At 43.2% G+C, this 19257-nt stretch overlaps 1 protein-coding gene across 3 annotated transcripts in view; it reads left to right on the top strand.

Annotated features, from left to right (window-relative positions):
- COL8A2 (collagen type VIII alpha 2 chain) overlaps positions 1-19257 on the top strand; it is a 216139-nt gene that overhangs the window by 143552 nt on the left and 53330 nt on the right. For all 3 annotated transcript variants that reach the window (XM_083453301.1, XM_083453300.1, XM_083453302.1), the window contains one exon: positions 4575-4638. The gene's annotated coding sequence lies outside the window, so the exon portion shown is untranslated. The remainder of the gene's footprint in view (positions 1-4574; positions 4639-19257) is intronic.

Genomic DNA, 19257 nt, shown 5'->3' on the forward strand with positions numbered 1-19257 from the left:
AGACACACTTAATCCATGCAAGGTTTTCAGCGTACCAGAGGCAATAGGTGAGGGTTATGTTTGTATGGGAGCATCTCCCAGTTCAACACTGTAGCACCAATGCAGGTGCCTGGGAAAAGTCCTGCAACAATGAAGTTGCCTGGTTGGCATTTGCCTGTCTTGGGAGACAAATGAGGAGTGGGCCTTTGGGGGTGAAGTCAAATTGCGTGGCGATTCCCGCTCCCTCCCACAGATGGAATAAATAAAGACACCGGACACCAGAATTTAGGTTAATGGGCAAAAAATGGCCACAACTTTATTGATTACAAGTAAGAGCGGTATTGGCTTTAGGCATTGGCCCTATCAGACTAACTGGCATAGAACCGGGAAGGGTTAAGCACCAACAGGGGGAGCCCCCGAGATGCACATCCCTAGGCACTCCCCGAGGGGTTACCGCTCGGGAGCGCGCTTTAGGCCCTAGCCTCCGTAGGTTTCGGGTGAGGTGACACCCCCCCCCAGAGCCCTTTATTGGACTACCCTTCAACATTTTGGGGGAGGTGATGGCGCTCCTCCCCCCAACTCATTTGCATAATAATACCCCTGCCAATGCCTAACCGCCCAAACCAAAGGTGTTGTGACGTTTTGCTATGAGGTAGGTGAAAAAACCAAATGGCTTCCAAAATAATGCCAATTAGCCAAGTGGGAAAACTCTTACCAGGCCCCTTGCGGCGACCAACCGAAGTCCATAGCAAAGTCCAAATGAGAACCTAGAGGGTGGGTGGGAAACCGCAGCTGGCTGTAAGAAAGAAAGGGGCGAGCACGGGCTGCCCCGACCTTAAATGAACCCAACTAAGCCCGCCTCCACCGCCAGCCAATTGGCTGGCGCGATGAATGATGAATATTAATGAACCTCGGGATTCCCAAGTCCCGCGGGGCTGCAGGATGTAGGTGGGGCGTGAGCCCGCAACACCCCCCCTTATGTTGGGAGTGGCTCTGTTGGAAGGTTGCAGCGTGGCTCAAAAAACCTTGTCCTGACATTGCACCATGGATTGTCAGAGCAGTGCAGCAGTCCCTATAGTCTACAAAAGGGTGTGGGTCTAGTACAGTATGAATAACTGCAAGTCCAATGCAGTTCTATTCCTGACTTGAAGCAGGTGTGAACTCTTTGGGTTCCATGGAGGAAGAGGAGGACATGAATGAAATGCATGGGACATACAACTGATACCCTCAATTTCTGCTGATGCTCTTCCTCATCTAGGATATTAGTGCTACTTCTGGAATGGTAGGAGGGAATGGAATTTTTTTGCCGGCAAAGGAAAAGACAAGGTTCAATCAAATGCTGACCAATTGTCATGAGGTCTTTACAAAATAATATAAAATTATCCCACACTGTGGAAATGTGGAGATCTGAAGTTAAAATTAGAAAAATTAGAAACTGAAATTGACAGATTTATCCATCCTTACATGGAGTAAGTAATGTGCCAGAGACTCAAATGTGCTTTTTAGTGTGTTATCAGAGAATGAACAAAGAAAGCTGCCTTACACTGAGTCAAGCCATTAGTCCACCTAACCCAAAATTGTCTACATCAGTAGTCTTCAACCTTTCCAGACCCAGGACCCACTTCTAACCCAAACATGCAATTGGGGACCCAATTTTTCAGTCTTTTACCATATATTTTCATGGTGCTAGTGCTGTTGTGGTGGGACGTGGGTGGCGCTGTGGGTTAAACCACAGAGCCTAGGACTTGCCGATCAGAAGGTCAGCGGTTCAAATCCCCGCAACGTGGTGAGTTCCCGTTGCTCGGTCCCAGTTCCTGCCCACCTAGCAGTTCGAAAGCACGTCAAAGTGCAAGCAGATAAATAGGTACCACTCCGACAGGAAGGTAAACAGTGTTTCCATGTGCTGCTCTGGTTCGCCAGAAGCAGCTTAGTCCTCCTGGCCACATGACCCGGAAGCTGTACGCCGGCTCCCTCGGCCAATAAAGGGAGATGAGCGCCGCAAGCCCAGAGTCGGTCACGACTGGACCTAATGGTCAGGGGTCCCTTTACCTTTAGTGCTGTTGTAGTGACTCACTTTGGATCAGGCCCTGAGCCACTAGTGTGTCTTGACCCCCCAATTGAAGGCAAGTGGCCTACATTGACTGGAAGGGTAGGGAAGTGAGTAAGATGATGTCTACCAAATCCCTGGGTGGACTCAAACCACCAACCTTTTGCTTAATGGCCAAACATTTGGCACAAGAGTGATGAAATGTAAACTTTTATATAGTATTTTATTTATCATGTTCAAAGTGTTTTGCATTATCTCAATAAAATCACATGTGAGATGTTTGGCATTGTAGCAATAATTCAGAAAATATCTCTGTTTCCCACAGAGTTGCAGTAGCCTTGATGACTTCAAAGAACTTGGAGAAAAACTGTATTTGAAAGAAAGTCTGTCTGTCTTAGTGGGATGAAGTTCTCTCTTTCACCAGCACCCCCGTAAACCATTGCATGGTAGCTGGCAGAGTCCAATATGGACATGAAAAGGACACATGACTTTTTGTTGAATCAGGGATGGTCTACGGGGAAAGTCAGCACATGGGCTTTGGGTAGCCTAGTTTGCCATTAAGTATAGTTTGACATTGCCTTTGTTTAGTGAGAAAGTTTTGGAAGCATTACACCGACTCTTCTCTGCCCTATCAAATGTCTAATGGAGTTTTGAACTTTATGAAACATGTGTCTGGAACCTGTTCTAAGCTCATGGAAAAAATTACACCTTGCACTGGGTGTGTTAGCTTGGTGTGCAGTTTACAACTGCTAAAGGAGCTCAAAGTTTTCATTGTAAATCCAATGTTTTCAGGATGTTAAGCTAAGCTAATAAAATGTTAAAATATGAAAATTGTATTTGAAACTTGGCTTCTTGTGTCTAAACTTTTGGTGTATGGAGATATATCTGCTATAATTCTTCAGATCCACCATGAAGCAAGGGTTAGTGAGAGAGGGTTCAAGAGACCGTAGTCTGAAGGAAGCATTCTGAATTTTTCTCATTTTAAAATTCAAACTTGTGTTTGGAGGATAGTTCTTTGGAGAGTGGTTGTGTAAGAGCAGGAGTTTTCCAAGCACTGTGTTACATCCAATGTGGGTTCTACGGTTTCCAGTGAATCATCCTAGCCTGGCTAAGCTCCCATAGACCATACTGTAGAAGCTGCGTATTATTTAGCTTGCTTGTTAAAGTGTCATCAAGCCACTCAGCAAACCCTATGCAGTCTACATAGTTTCATGGTGGGGCTTCCAAAATTGCTTAGGGCTATGTTCAGAATATGGTGGTGGTTTCCACACAGTCCATGGCCTTCTGAGAAATGGAAACTTGGGGCAATGAATTCTGTACAGATGTAAGTTACCGTGTTAAAAACATAATGTGATCCATCCCTGGGTGACACCTTCTGTAGTTTTCAGTGTGTGGCATGATGGCACTGGCCTTGTGAATGCTCCGACACAAGTACAGCTTATGTCTCACCAGTATCTCAGTTTTAAACAATTTTGGAAGATTTTCTAGGGTGCTGTGAGTCATGAACTAGTGTATATGGTAAGCCCACTAGTACTGCTGGAAAAATAAACTCAACCCATAGGATTCATTCAAGGAGTACACAAAGTTTGAAGCCTTCATGAACTACAGTGATGAATATTAATGAAAAATGACTTTATTAATTTCTGCTAATCTCCCTGTGCCTATAAAGCAATTAGATTCATTGGAAGGCCCTCACATTAAGCAGTGCGAGGCAAATGCCTGTGGAAGCCAATTTTGGGTGTCATGAAAGGGCAGCAAATTGTCAGTTATTTAATATATTCTTATTGAATTTTTATACCTGGAGAGAGACCCATGTGGGCTTTTTTGTTTGTTTTTGCTGCAGTTGCCAAAATAGAATCACCAGTCATAGCTACTATGCATCATGATTGGGTTGGGGGCACCATTTACTATTCCAACCCAGGTAGCAAAATATCTGGGTTGGCAATTAAAGAGAGGAATCCGCACAATATGAGGGCCTCTAGCTGCTGATCCCCACCACAATGAAGTGAATTAAAAATTATAAATAAAATCCATGAGGATATTCACAAATTCCCCCCCCCCTCCCCCATGTCTGGCTTCCTTCACCAGTCACCTGTAGGCAACCTTATTTTATCTGAAGCAACTAGTTCTTTTCTAAAGCGGGGGTGTTGTAGTTCAGGTGGTGGTAGTAGGGCTGATGCCTGGTGCCCAGGGAAGAGATGGTATCTAGAGTCCTAGCTAGTTGCTGGTGCTTTTGTATGGATTCCTCTTGGAAGGAAGAGAGCAGTCAAGGGAGGGGAAGAAAACGCTGTGTAGAGGAAAAACTTGACTTATATTTTTGAAAAGGGGTTAATGGACAAAACAGGAGGAAAAATGGTCACATGCTTTAAACCCACAAAATCCCTTAGTTAAAGCTGGGCTTGTCAGTCATTCTTATAGGGCAAAGCAAGGGCAGGAAGAGGGGAGAGGCTCAGCTTGTTCAAGGGGGAGCAGATCAGGAAGGTCTCCCTTCAGTTGGGTTTCTGTTCATTTGCATTGACAGTTCATGTTCTCCATTCATCTTCTCCAGACCCTGCTCATCATCTGGATTGATAGACAGACCATCAGTCGTTGGCCGCTGTGCTGCTTTGAAGGTTTGTGTCTTCTAATTGCATGCTTTATTTCACTGACCCTGATAATGCAACATATCAGTATTTCGTGGCAACTAGTCAGAACAGAGTAAGAAGCTTGTCCCTTGTTGCAGTTTGGGAAGTATACATGCAGCCCAGGCTCCCAACAGACTGGCAGTGCAGTGCATCAGCCTAGGCAAACTTTGATTGAATCGTGAACACAGCTGTTGGTTGGTTGTGAAGAACATTGAGGCAGAAATGAAAAGCTGCAAGATCCTGCCTCCCAGTCTCTCTGGCATACTCTTTGAAAAGAGCTAATGTGTGAGAGAGTCTGGTGATGCATAGTAGGTCTTGTGGATTTAGTTCCTTTTGACAGCACTCTTGTTGCTAAGACACAATTACAGTGGAAATAGGAAGCAGAACATGCCCTCAGTTATCCTGCAGCAATGGCCCATGCAGCTCGGTGGCTAAGCAGATGACCTGAAAGGCACAGTACAGACTGATACAATGGTACCTCGGGTTACATGCGCTTCAGGTTACGTACGCTTCAGGTTACAAACTCCGCTAACCCAGAAATAGTATCTTGGGTTAATAACTTTGCTTCAGGATGAGAACAGAAATTGTGCTCCGGCGGCGCGGCGGCAGCAGGAGGCCCCATTAGCTAAAGTGGTGCTTCAGGTTAAGAACAGATTCAGGTTAAGAACGGATCTCTGGAACGAATTAAGTACTTAACCCGAGGTACCACTGTATATAAAATCAAGATGCTGTTGTCTACATGGTAGGTTAGAGCTAAGGGTAACTAAAATAGCTTTCCCTAACGTGGCACTTTCTAATTGTTTTGGAGTACAACTCCCATCAGCCCCAATCATCATGGCTATTGTTCAGAGATTATTGGAGTTGTAGTCTGGACGCCACCAGGCTGGGGAAAGCTGCTCCACATAGAAATGAACAACTGTTAAAAGGCATACATTCTTGACTTCTTCCCTTGTGTGATCCTGATCTGAAATCTTTTTGTAAGAAGTGCTCAAGCCAGTTACCCAGCTTGGACAAAACAGCAAGCTGTGCTTTTAACAAACCAGGATGTCATGTATCGAAATAGACGAGGAGAGGTGCAAAGGGGAGTATGGAGTATGTAGGCTTACAATGCATTTCCAGTCTGAGAAACCATAGTTTGTTGATGAAAGATGTGATTAAACTAGACTAGCATTGTAGTAATAGATCTAACTACCCTACTGATAGAGAAGTTTTTACTAAAAATATATACTGGGTTATATTCAGAGTAGATCCATTAAAATTAATTACCATGACCAACCTAGGTCCATTAATTTCAATGGGTTGACTCTGAGTAAAAGTTAGTTGACTATAACTCACGGTTCTGAAGCTACATTAATGGGATAGTAAATAAAATACAACTGGGGGTAGGCGGTCTTTTCCTTTTGTGTGTGATCTGACTCAAAACTATAGTTGCCCAACAATTAGATAATTTTAATATAATTAAGTATCCTATGCTAATTGTCTGTAACTAACTGCCTCACAAAATAAAATTTGCCCTTACTGCCTAACTAATGGTTGTAGCCCTGCTAAAAAATATTGGTAGTTTGAGCAGTTTTGGTCAAATACTATCATTTCCTCATTAGTTACATACTTCTTGATATTTTTTCCGTGGCATCAGTAATACCTTAAAATAGGTGCAGACCATACTGGTCCAGTGGCGTGCAGACATGGTTAAACATGTTTAGTGCTAACCCTGGTTACAATCCTGAACATTAAAAGAAAGCTAAGACCTGCCTCTGGAGTTTAGAACAAACTTAGTTCGTCTCTAAGGTGCTACTGGACCTTATTTTATTTTATTTTTATATTTCAAAAATTCTAGCAAGTTCTGTTTGCTAACCTGTGAGCATAAAGACTGGGGAGATGGGGAAACGGGTTTGCTAGGTGCAGACCATGGTTTGCAAAGTCATGGTTTTACATCCTGATCTGCAGCTACTCCTTAATCATGGTTTAAGTAGTTAGATGGACCATATGATATCAGCAGTAGAATCTAATCGGTTGTACATCCTTCTATTAATCTATTTCTCCTAATGCATTTGTTCCATATTATGATCTAACTTTGCAAATAGTTGCCTTATTACATAATCCCAGAGTAGTGTTTTTTTAAGGATTTGTCCTCTAAAAGTGCCTAAAATGAGTGTATATCTGCCTGGAAATATTGGAGCAGTATATGAAAGTAGCGGGGGGAGCCTAAACCAGCGCCAGGAATGTGTTGGTGCTGAGCACACAGCAAAAGGTGGCCTCTAAGAGACCTGACTGGTTCATGACTGCTAATATCTGACTCGTGAGATCTGTGAGGATGAAACACACCTACTGAACAAACTAGAGGTTCATAAGCTCCTTGAATATTTAAATCTATCACACCACATCTGTGAAAGGAAAAGACCCATGGCATATACAGTAGGAAATAAAAGGGTTTCTGTCTACAGTGCGGTGATGGGGATTAAGGGACGTGTGATCATTGAAATGTCTCCATGGAAGCAGGGGGGTGGCGGCGGAGGAGAGAGGGAATAGGATTAATGAATGAGGGATGAAGGGAGGTAATAAAGCATGTGACCCCCACCTAAAGAGATGATGTGTGGGGGCGGGCGTATGCTTTATAAGCCATATAACTGGCTCTGGAAGTGTTGTGTACTATTCACTAGAGAAAGGGGAGGCTAACTAGGCATTATGGTGGATGTTAGCTTCCGACCACATCTCCCTCAGGTAATGTGCCACCAGTATGCAACTCTCCTGGTAATACCTAGTTCAAGAAACATGTGATATGATGTCAATGCATTTAGCTTTTCCATACTCCACTTGAATTAACTTGCAAGGGAGCTGGGCAACACTGAGCAGAATGACATCCTGTTATACATGTCTTGTACTAAATTTTAGCAGTGGGGAGGGGTTGGAGATAGCCAGGCACCCCCCAACATGTTTAGTTAAGCTGAAAGTTTGCTGCTCAATTGATGATTGATAACATAGCCGATACATGGAAAAACATGATGTTTGATCCAGGTCAGTTGTCACTAACTGGCATCCTAAGGCAGTTGCTGGTGCCATCTTGCAATAGTGATGCCTTCTGGGTTCCAGTGGCTCTAGCTTCAGCCACCATCTTAGTTTCCCCCAAATATGAAGCAATTCCATGAAGGTCCTGTCATTCCATAGCACTGACCTGTGTGGGATTTTTTTCAAAAAGAATGGCAGCTGCTATATAAATATGGAATGCTGCTATTATATAAACAATGGAAATTCTGAGGCGTATTTTGGGAAGACGAAGATGGAACCACCAGCCAGCTGGGATCCATTGGACAACACTTTTTCTGAAGGCCTCCTCAGTCCTGGTTTCTGCTGAAGCTCTGCTGCAGACTTCTTCTGTCAGTTGACCTTCTTCTCACTTGGTCTGAAATCCGATCTACCAGCTTTTCATTTTCCATCTTAAACATGCAGATACTTTATGGAGGTTTAAAGTTGTTGATGATTAAAGTAAGTTTTTTTTTTAAAAAAGAAGACCTGAACTTTATGCACCAACAGTCTTGATATTGCAGAACATCTCTGTAAGCCAGGGATGGCAACCTGAAGCTAGACTGCAACTCTCATCATCCCTGACCATTGGCCATGTTGGCTGGGATGGATGGGAGTAGGAACTCCATAACACCTGTAGGATCATAGGTTGCTCATCCATGCTTCAAGCCTTTGACTGATAATAACTTTCTGAACTCCAAACTGACCATCTACCCTTAGGAACTCTCCTGAATTAGTTTGCTTCACTGTCTGATCTCTGCCGTGAGGTGCTTTATCAAAAGGTGGGAAACCTGTGGCTTTCCAGCTGTTACCTAACTACAACTCCCATCATTCCTGAATGCTGGCTGGGGCTGATGGGAATTGGAATTCAACAACTTTATGTAGGGCCACAGATTCCACACCCCTGGCTTATCTTACTCCCAGCCCTCACTCGCTTGTTGGCATAGGAGCCAACTCCTAGCAGCTAAGGTCCCTTCACCGCCCCCCCCATAGAACTCTGGGGGCACCCAAAGTTTATGGACATTGCCATTCATATGGGGGGATGTATGTGTGCCACATCTTGTGATCGATTATGTAGGGCAGGGCTTACCTGCCTCCCCCTCCCCAAATATTTTACTCAAGTTGGCACCCCTGCTTGTTGGCCATTTATGTGTTGGAGTCAGTTCCAGAAAATTTCCAGATCAGCTATTACCCAGTAATATTTTTCATTGTGCCAAGCAAGTAAAAGCAAGCAGGCAGGCTGTTAAAATTTATTATGGGCTGGTAAATAGTTTCGTACTTCTGTATGGGACTGGCTCAGATTCAAAAGGTTATCTTTTCAGCACTTCCCCACCTCCAGTTATGTCCAGGTTTATTGTAGCAGAAAGTAACAAGGCTTCTACTCTCCCGGCACCCCGCTCACCAAGCAGTTTTTGGACACCTCACTGGCAGCAGGTAACATAAGCCTTTTCCACCCTGCCCAGGTTCTCTTTCTTCCCTGGCTGAGAGAAATTCTTTTGAGTCTCCCCTCCCTCTTGTTGCAGAAATGTAGTTTAATGTAAACCTAGCTCAGAGGCAGCTTTTTCTCATTTTTAAACTATTTCATATCAATTGCTGGCCTGACATTTGTTTTCTTTGAATTTTGGTTGGGAAACCGGTCTACATTTCTCAGGATATCTCTTTAGGAATCTTGGCAAAGCCTGTGCCGTATCTTTTGAAAAGACTGTAAATGTAAAACAGAAGGGAGATATTAAAAGAAGCATAAACAAGTTTCTTTTTCTCTCATCGTTGCCCCCTGCCGCCACCTCCCCCAGCTTCAGCAAAAGGAGCTATGTGTGTGTTTCTCCTTTGAGGGGGTGTCAGAGGAGAGAGAAAGTGGTTTTGTGCGGTGGCACTTTTGGGTACAGAGATCCATGACTTTTTAGCAAGAAGTGGTGAGAGATTGTTCTCAGAGGAAGCACATTATTTTTCACCTCATCTGCCTTGAAACACAATTTTGCCACTCTACGTATTTAAAGTTGAAGATACAAAATGGACTTTCTCTCTTTTGCACATTCGTTGCTTCACAGTTTAATCCCCTGGACTGCCTATGAAAAAGAAAAACCCTGGGCATTACAGAGAGTTAACTTCCCTCCGTGTTCTCTACAGCTGGGTCCAGGCATGTGTTGAAGCTGGAGGGAACATTGGCAACGGCTTTGGTGGGGGCGGGGGGCAGTTGAGAAGAAAAGCTTCCTTATGGCATCAGATGCCAAGCTCCATTGTACCACAGCAAATTTCATATGGAATTTATTTTCCGAACTAGAGTACCTTTTCCAGAGATGGAGCTCATGAATATATTTATGTTTTTAGGCATGGCAGACACTGAAGAACGTTGGGAGGGAGGAGCGATTTAGACCTAACGAAAGGAACATTGAATCATTGGCTGGAGACTCTCCATTCCATACTTGAAACTATTTCTGCGTCTACATGGCTGCAGGATGCAAAGATCAAATGGGGTTGTAAAATCAAATGGGGTTGTGTGTATCTGAAAAAGTGTGCATGCACACGAAAGCTTCTACCAGGCTTCCTCAACCTCGGCCCTCCAGTTGTTTTGAGACTACAATTTCTATCATCTCTGACCACTGGTCCTGCTAACTAGAGATCATGGGAGTTGTAGGCCAAAAACATCTGGAGGTTCGAGGTTGAGGAAGGCTGGCTTATACCAAGAACAAACTTAGTTGGTCTCTAAGGTGCTACTGGACAATTTATATATATATATTTCAACTGCATCAGACCAATATGGCTACCTACCTGAATCTGGGGTTGTAAAAGTTAGGGTGTCTGTTTTGCCACACATCCACCTCCCCTGCTTTTTAGTTTTAAGACTAGATAACATTGCCCCCTGATTTCACCCAGAGCAAAAATTCATGATGCAGTCAGGGGTCCTGGCATGGGTGAAGCATTTTCGGAATTTTGAAGGCAGCAAAATTTTTGGCAAGTCTACTTCTTGGTGGGATTCAGCATATCCTTAACTTGACATTATCCCTCAGAGATAATATGAGTGCAGGCTGTTGGTCCAGTTGTGCTGCTGTGGCTATTTGCCTTTCACTAGTGCTGTATATGCTCTGAGTGGCAAAGAAACCCCTACATGAAGTGATCAAAACTGTTTAGGTGAATTTGGTTTATGGCCTGGAGAAATATCCCAAGCCTTGTCAAAAGAAGAAAAAGCAAGTTTCGCCGTGACTTTGACGCAGCGGCAAGGGCTGGGCTGGTGCGGCTGCAGCAGTGGCGTAGCGTGGGGGGTGCAGGGGGGCCGGCCGCACCGGGTGCAATCTTTAGCTCTTAATTAGAAATGCAAACCATCTTTCAGAGAAGTGTTACCTTTTAACTCCTTGTATATGAAGTAGGAACTGCATCAAAGAAAAGGAAAGACGTATCCAGCCTCTGCTTAATTAATTCTCAAAAATTTCTCAGAGCCTCATTCACTTGCCAGAGAGACTGTCCGTTGCACTGCTGCTCCATCAGATGACATCAACACTCCTTTCTGTTCTGAAATAATATCCCGGAGATAGGCCCCCTTGTGTTCCCTTTCCACTACACCACTGATGGGAAGCAATGCTGTGCTACTTGTTACAGCAAGAAATATTGTAATACCTTAAAGACAATAAATTTGTTACTCTTTAAAATGCCACAGTATTTATTTTAATTCTGGAAAGGTAATAGTTTTCTGATCTGCTTGTTCCAGTTTTAAACTTAACCTCTGCTTAAATGCCCATTAGGGAATATATATATATATGGGGAGAGAGAGAGAGAGAGAGAGAATAAAGGATTCCAGCCATAGCAAAAGATAAAATAATGTGATCAAACCAACAATAGGAAAAAACCACAGATTGCTAATGAAGGATAACTTTAATAGCTCTTCCAGATGAATTACTCAGTTCTAGTAGCGATAATGGATCTCAAATAACTAGAGATGAGTAATTCATCTGAAAGCTCCTTTATCAGCAGGAACTGAAATGTGTAATGGAATGCACTTTGCTGGGCAGCATCCAGCAGCTTATACATGTGACCAACATAGACTGTATTATTTGCTTTATTGGGATGCATTGCCATTTCTTGCTGTCACGATTTTTGGTATGAACTTTGCCTGCTGATTACCCATACCAAAGCTATTCTGGGTTTTACTTCTTTATTTTTAAGCCAGAGCTTTTTGTATGCTGCATTTTTGAGGGACAGCAGAATCCAGCATTGGGTGTAGAATTCTTAAGAATCTCGGCTTTGTTTTGTTTTCTTCTCTGTGTGTGTTTCTAGTCCTGTGGCAGCAAAGATATCCTGGAAAGGGTACAGGCAGTGCCTACTAAAATAGAAGTCAGAAGAGTGGTGGACGAATAAGACCTTCCAGTGATTGGGGTGGGGCTTCATTGCCTTGAATAACTTCTTGACCCTCCCCATGACAAGCACAACCAGAATAAATTATACAGATTTTTCTCAATTTGTATAATTTATACAGCTGGCAAAATCCATATTTTTCTTGGTGCAGAATTTTAATATATATATTTAAGCACAGAGTGCACACAGACCTGCCTTTTAGACTGTCCATGAAGCATAGCACTGTTCCTTTCAACGCAGCAATGGTTATCTGAACCCCACCATCGCTGTGGAAGCCAGATGGTATAAAGGTCTAAGGACAGAGCATGGGGCCGTTCCCGTTGCATAAGGTTTATGGACTGATTGATGCAATGCTTCAATTATTTGACAGCACAAGTGGGAAAAAGTGGGGGTTCCTGTATTCATGGGTGTGTGTGGATGGCGACTCCAAACTAGCAGTGAAGCCAAAGCTATCCAGCACATGGCTCGGAAGACATTTTGCCATTGTCCAAGGCTCTAAGTATAAATAAACTTTTTCTTCCTATTTCCTCCCCCTCTAAAGAGCAAAGTTGGAGTTGCTTTAAGCAGACAGATGGCTCACAGATGCCATTATTGATGGCCTTGCATTATTAACCACAACCTATGCAGCTTGCAAACTCTAAAGGGATGGTGGTAGTGGGGGAGGTCTTTATAGCTTTGCCCAGATAATAAAACCAGTTGATAGTAATGAATGCATTTATATTGTAGAGCCATGGAGGGAGGGAATATGCTGGAGCAAGTTGTGCTTAGCAACTACCAAGAACATGAAAGTCAGTCTGTAAAGAAATTAAAACCATTCCAGTGTCTCCTGTTCACCCACGCTTACTCACCACTACAGTGAAAACCATTTCCTCTTAATGTATGACCTGACATGCACTAGAAACACATGGGGAAGAAACAGTGCGAACATTCTCCTCTGCTGTAACATAAAAGAAGCTTGCTGCTTTTCAGAATACAATATTGCAGTGATATCACCAGATAGTATGTTAGCTAGGCACCCACACACAACTTTATTTTTTTAGGAGCAGGGGTGATTGGAACAATCCTGAAGCAAACTTTGGAAGGAAAATTCTCACTAAAATTCTCAAAAATTGAATTTATGTAATATGCTATTCCCTCTGTAGCTTGTTTTTCTGCCTTCCAAAGTAGTTTTATTTCTATTTCTCTTAAGTAGTGGAAAATCCTTTCCTTTCCACTAGGAGTTCTCTGTCTACAATATTTGGTCCAAGTACTGGTTTAAGCTACGTTCTTAACCACTTGAAAGAAAACTGAGCATGGAAATTCCCAACAGAAATAGAACTGTCAATAACTTCTTTTGCGCTTTCCATAGTACAAAATTGCATTTTTTCAAACAGAATTGTCATAGTCTTTCTGACCCCACTGTTTTCAGTTTCCCCACCCAAGGATAAAACATGCATGTGATGAAATGGGATTTTAGTCTACAAAAGCCAATGCCATAAGAAAGTTGTTAGTCCCTAACATGCCATATGTCCTTGTTGTTTGTTACTATTATGATAATCAAGCACAATTAATGATGTTATCTGTTCATAACCTTTGTGTAGTTCTTATGGAACTATAATAATCAAAGCTAAAGACTGAACTAAACACTCCTCTCACTCTCCCACTCCCCTTCCATCTTCTCTCTTTATACTAGAAGGCAATGAAGCTGAATGTTAGAAGATTCAGGACAGACAAAAGGAAGTATTTCTTCACATATAGTTGGAATTGGTTACTAGAAGATGTAGGGATGGCCACCAACTTTGATATCTTTAAAAGGGGAATAAACAAATTCATGGAGGATTGTTACTCAGTTGTTACTAGCCCTTATGGTTATGTGCTACACCCCCCTGCCAGAAGCAGTGTGCCTCTGTATACCAGTTGTTGGGACCTACAAATGGGGAGACTCAAGGTTGTTGTACTCAGGTTTGTGGGCATCTGCTTTGCCACTGTGAGAACAGGACTAGATGGATCTTTGGCCTGATCCAGCAGGGTGCATACGTTCATCCTTTGTAGTCAGTCTCTGGGCTGTACTATGCTAAGTGCTACTCAGAGTAGACCCATTAAAATTAATGGACTTAAGTTAATAATGTTCCTTAATGTCCTTGGATTTACTCTTAGTGGGTCTAGCATTGGCTGCAACCTGCTGTCTCTGCCTCCCATGGAAACTGACTGGCTGGTTGACTTTTGAGAAAGCTTGCTAAGAAGGAAAGTATTGTGATGGGGGGAACAGAAGTTGTTTGTTCTTCTAAAGCTCCTCTAAGAGTGTGTTCACATAGGAGGTTTCAGTTGGCATTTCCTAAATTAGTGCATAACGTGAATGTATAACCTACATGGGTGGGAACTTTTATTTCACTTTCTTATTCTATCCAGCCTTAACATGGTGCACACAAAGCACAAATGGCATGAGGCATGCTCCTAAGTGCTTTTAAGTGTCTTGCGTGGAAATAGCAAAAAAGAACCAGCTCTTGCAAAAAACTCAAATGCTTGTGGTTTTGAAGGAATATATAATGTTCATTCCTACAAGATTGGTCATGGGTTACTCATATTGTTTGGAATTGCTGGTCAGGAGTCATATGGCAACTTGATCTGAAGAAGATTGTTGCATGCTCCATCTAACAGAAATTATCAGTTCTGTGGCGAAGATTGTGGCATTCGGTTGTTTTGTATGCTGCCTAGTGCAATGTTGACTTAAAATAAAATGAATTGTATGCTGCAGAGCTGTAGAATAGCAACTTAAGGGCCAAGGTAGATGCAGTGGCCCTAGAACCATGTGTCTCAGGTCACTGCAGAATCCCTATAAGCAGGGTGAGGGCTCAGGTGTTTAAAAGCACAATATGGACAACAGAGGGGTGGGGCTATGACAGCGAAACCCTTTCCTTGTCTATGTTTGAAAGCTGTTTTTCTTCAGTGGGGCTCCATGAGGAGAAGCAATCTCCACTGGAAGAAAATTTGCTTTTAAATTATTATTATTTTAAAAAAAGTTTCAGTGAGAAAAGTATAGGACTTACCTCTTAAAGGACTGGCTCTATCGTTAGGCGGAATGAGACAGTTGCCTTAGGCAGCCGGTTTTGGGTATCACTAGGGTGGCCATGTGTCATAGGACAGTCATCTATTTGAAGGCTGCCCTGTCCAAGTCTGGTTTAAAGAAAAGGAACTATAAAAAGTGAGAGCGGGAGCTTTGAAGTTGCTCATCAACAGTTTGTGTTCTTTTGTTTGGAAATGCATAACTTGCTCCATTAGGTGTGCTGGCCTACATTCTTCTCCCCATTTTATCCTCACCCTGTGATGTAGTTTCAGCTGAGAGTTGAACCCAGCAAGCTTCATAATCAAGTGGGGATTTAAATACAGGTCTCCGCAGCCCCAGTCTGACATTCTAACCACTTTTCCGCACTGACCTTACATCTCAGGACTGCTGTAGCAATGATTAGTATGTGGAGTGTTTTGCACATTTTGAGCTAGGCTGTGTAAATGTTAAGTTGTCATTACTAGCAAAGCATCCATAATTACAGTGGCAGGTGTATGGAAGCCGGGGGGGTCTCCACTGCAACAACATGGGATAGGTATAATGTGCCCGCCTTAGTTTGGTTGTTGAAGATAAAGCTGGACTAACTAGAGTCAACGGTGAGATGTGGATTTTATCCAAATCTCAAAGTGTATGCTAGCCTTCACCAACCTGGTGTCCTCCCGATGTTTTGCGGACTACAACTCCCATCAGATCCAGACAGCTGGGGGCACCAGGTTGATGGGGGCTGGTTTAGGCTATACTCCCCTCCCCCATAGGAATGAATGTCATTGTTTGCTCTGTCCCACAGAACCAGGTGTTTTCATAACCGTCTTCCGAAAGGTACGCTGTAGCAGGTTAAACACAGAAGTATGGAATGTAACCTCCATCTCTCACACACACTGTGGTTACACCTTGAATGCCACAGTAACTCCAACTCAGCTAACCCGTGGGGTGTTTTCCTAGGTGGCTTTCAGCCAAACGAAACCTTGTTTTGAGATATTTCTAACTCCTTTTTAATCTGAGCCCTTGTGGCTGAGGTCCAATCCAACCCAGCATTTTGTTCCGCTTCTTCCTTGCTATTGTAGCTCCTCCGTTTTCAGTCTGGAATCTGCAAACAGTTTAGCTGCACGTCCCAAGCATAATGTTTGAAAGAATGTGTCCTTAACACCCACTCCAAAAACATTGTCCCTGGCCCAGAAACACAGACAGTGCATCCTAATGAGGTCCGGGGATAAACACAATTATGTTTATTTATAAAATATACTGTATCAAAGAGTGCTGGAAAATGCACCTGGAAGAGACAGAAGGGAGGCCAAACCACAACTGTCCAGCCATTCCTTGACTGAAACCATTGTGCTGCTCTTGTTGCTTCAACTTGTGGGTTTGGAACAGGCTAGGAAAACAGTCCTTAGCATGCAAGGCTTTGTTGCATTGTCACCTGCGGCTGCGAACAAAACTTGTATGTTTTGTCTATCTCTGCTAACTTTCAGATCTTGCCCTGCCGTTAAAGCTCCACCAAATTCAAGAATGTTTTCCATATTTGTCGCTGCACCTAGTATTTAGTAACTTAGAATTGGAACCTTGGAACAAAATAATATAGGATTTTCTTCTTTATAATATAGATTGTGAGTTGGAAGTTGGTGGCACTCTGGGATTTTTCTCTTTATAATATAGATTGTGAGTTGGAAGTTGGTGGCACTCTGTTGCAGTGGTAACGCTCTTACCTAGAAGGCCTGGTTCAGAGAATAGCATTGGGGGGTTGTATATCTGTCCCATTGCAGTTGTACTGTGGGATGCTGCAAGGCACTATTTTATTCCCAGTGCTGTTCGCTATCTATATGAAGGCACTGGAAGCAGTCATTAGTAGATTTTGGATATTTCTTTGTTATATCGGAATCAAGAGAGAAGCTGTGAATGTCTTGAAACAGTTCCAGAATGCAGTACAGTGGTACCTCGGGTTACATACGCTTCAGATTACATACACTTCAGGTTACAGACTCCGCTAACCTAGAAATATTACCTCGGATTAAGAACTTTGCTTCAGGATGAGAACAGAAATCATGCAGCAGTGGTGCAGCGGCAGCAGGAGGCCCCATTAGCTAAAGTGGTGCTTCAGGTTAAGAACAGTTTCAGGTTAAGAATTGACCTCCAGAATGAATTAAGTTCTTAACCCGAGGTACCACTGTAGTGGGTTGGATGAGGACCAACAAACTGAATCCTGGTAGGATCCTTCAAACAGAGAACTGTTAACTTGTGTAGCTCATTTGGTTATAGTGTGGTGCTGATAATGCCAAAGTCACAGGTTTAATCCCCAAATAGGCCAGCTTCATATTCCTGCATTGCAGGGGGTTGGACTAGAATGAAGCTTGGGTTCCCTTCCAAGTCTACAATTCTATGATTCTATTATTATTTGCTGACAGCCCTTGAAATAAATGACTGTCCACTGCAAAGTAGGCCACTATGCAATGAAAGGCGGCAGAAAAATATTTTAATAAATTAACCAAGCAGCAATTACATTCCACAGATAAACTCAAGTTTCTGTCTCTTCCACAATCAGGCAAATGAGGGTCTGTAGCTTAGTGGTATTGCACATGCTTTGAATGCATAAGTTCCCTAGTTCAATCCCTGACATCTCCAGGTAGGCTTGGGAAACATTCCTGTCCGGAATTCTGAAGAGCAGCTGCCAGTCAGTGTAGGCATGACTGAGCTTTTTAAATGGACCAATGATATAAGGCATGTTCCTATTTTCCAAGGTCCCTACACTCTGTAGCCTCCTAAAGCAGAGCTGTCCCCTTCTCTATTTTCCTACAAATGGAAGAAATGATGCTGTTAGCTAAAATGACCTTGTTTCATTTAAAAAAAAATAAAAATCATTTTGGCCCATTGGCTGATTAAGACCAGGATCCAAGTGACAGCGTCAATCCATGCTCTTATAGCATGCCTTTCAGACCCAAACCCCAAGGTCTGAGACGCTGAGCCGGCCAAGGGAGATGTACTGAATTGTTGTGGTTAGTAAATAGGCCTGCTGTCGGCAGACTGCACTGTGCATTGCCATAAATAGCTGAGTTTGCAATGCCACCTCTAGCAAGCTGGGTGTAAGCCAGGGGCTAGGATCCCATTGAGGAAAGCTCAGGCAACAGAGTCCAGGAGAGACAACTGTAAATGGCCCACACTTCAGTATTCCAGAGTGCTGTGGTTAATTGATCTTTAAAAAGTATATATATTCAAGTCAGACATGCTGCAATCCCATTGAAGTCAGTGGGACTTACTTCCAAGTAATAGTGTTTTCAGTCTGGTTTGTAAGTTTTCCGATGTGCTGCTGTATAATGCCCAACTTCCTACTTTATGTGTAATTACCGATGGTTAGCCATCTTTGCATATGTGCCAGTGATCTCCTCTTTGCTGGGGACAGTCAAGATTTTCGTGTACCTCTTCCTGGCAAATGACTGTCTGTCTCCATTATGGCTTTGGATGATTTCGTCGGCAGGGGTGCATTTCAAAATGTAATCAAGAGTCATACTGCCTCCAGCAGTAGAGGCAGAGCAGGTTTGTCCTGGACACACTCCAGTAGTATCAGGCAGCAGAGTCAGGTAGCTGCTAATGGTCCAACATTGCTCTCTTGCTTCTGCCCCTCTCCTCAATTACAACCCCACTTCCTCCATCAGCAAGGCTGCCATCACTTCTTCCCTCTTCTCCTTCCCAGCTGTGTGTGCGAAGATCCCTCTTCTGCACCCAAAGCAAAGTCTTATATAGGAAAGAGGGATTAGGTGGCAAGTGATTGCTGGGGCTGCCTGACGCCCAGGGCAATCTGTAGGTTGTGGGTTCACAGGCTTGCCAGGTGAGATGCCATGCATAAGGCCCATACAATACAGAAGCCAGCCCCGATTTGACATGTAGAGGTGGAAGAGGGCAAAAGACCACAGTAATCTGTAAGTGTGCATTAAACTTAAGACTTATTGAAATTGTTAGTATTTCAGGACTGAATTCAAATTGTTATTATAACTTGGATATTTTTTTTAATCCAAATTTTAAAGTGATTTGGGAGACGGTTGTGCTGTTGCGGAGAATACATTGTGCAAACATTTTAAATGGTCAAATGTTAGAGAGTGTTTGCCCAGTTGCTGAACCCTGGTTGTCCCTGCTGCTCTGCCAATATGTTTTGGGGAAACTGGGCACCACATACCACTTTTCAAAGAATGACACTTGGGGTATGTATG

Source organism: Podarcis tiliguerta (genome assembly GCF_965153285.1).
Source record: "Podarcis tiliguerta genome assembly, chromosome: 8".
Classification (NCBI taxonomy): domain Eukaryota; kingdom Metazoa; phylum Chordata; class Lepidosauria; order Squamata; family Lacertidae; genus Podarcis; species Podarcis tiliguerta.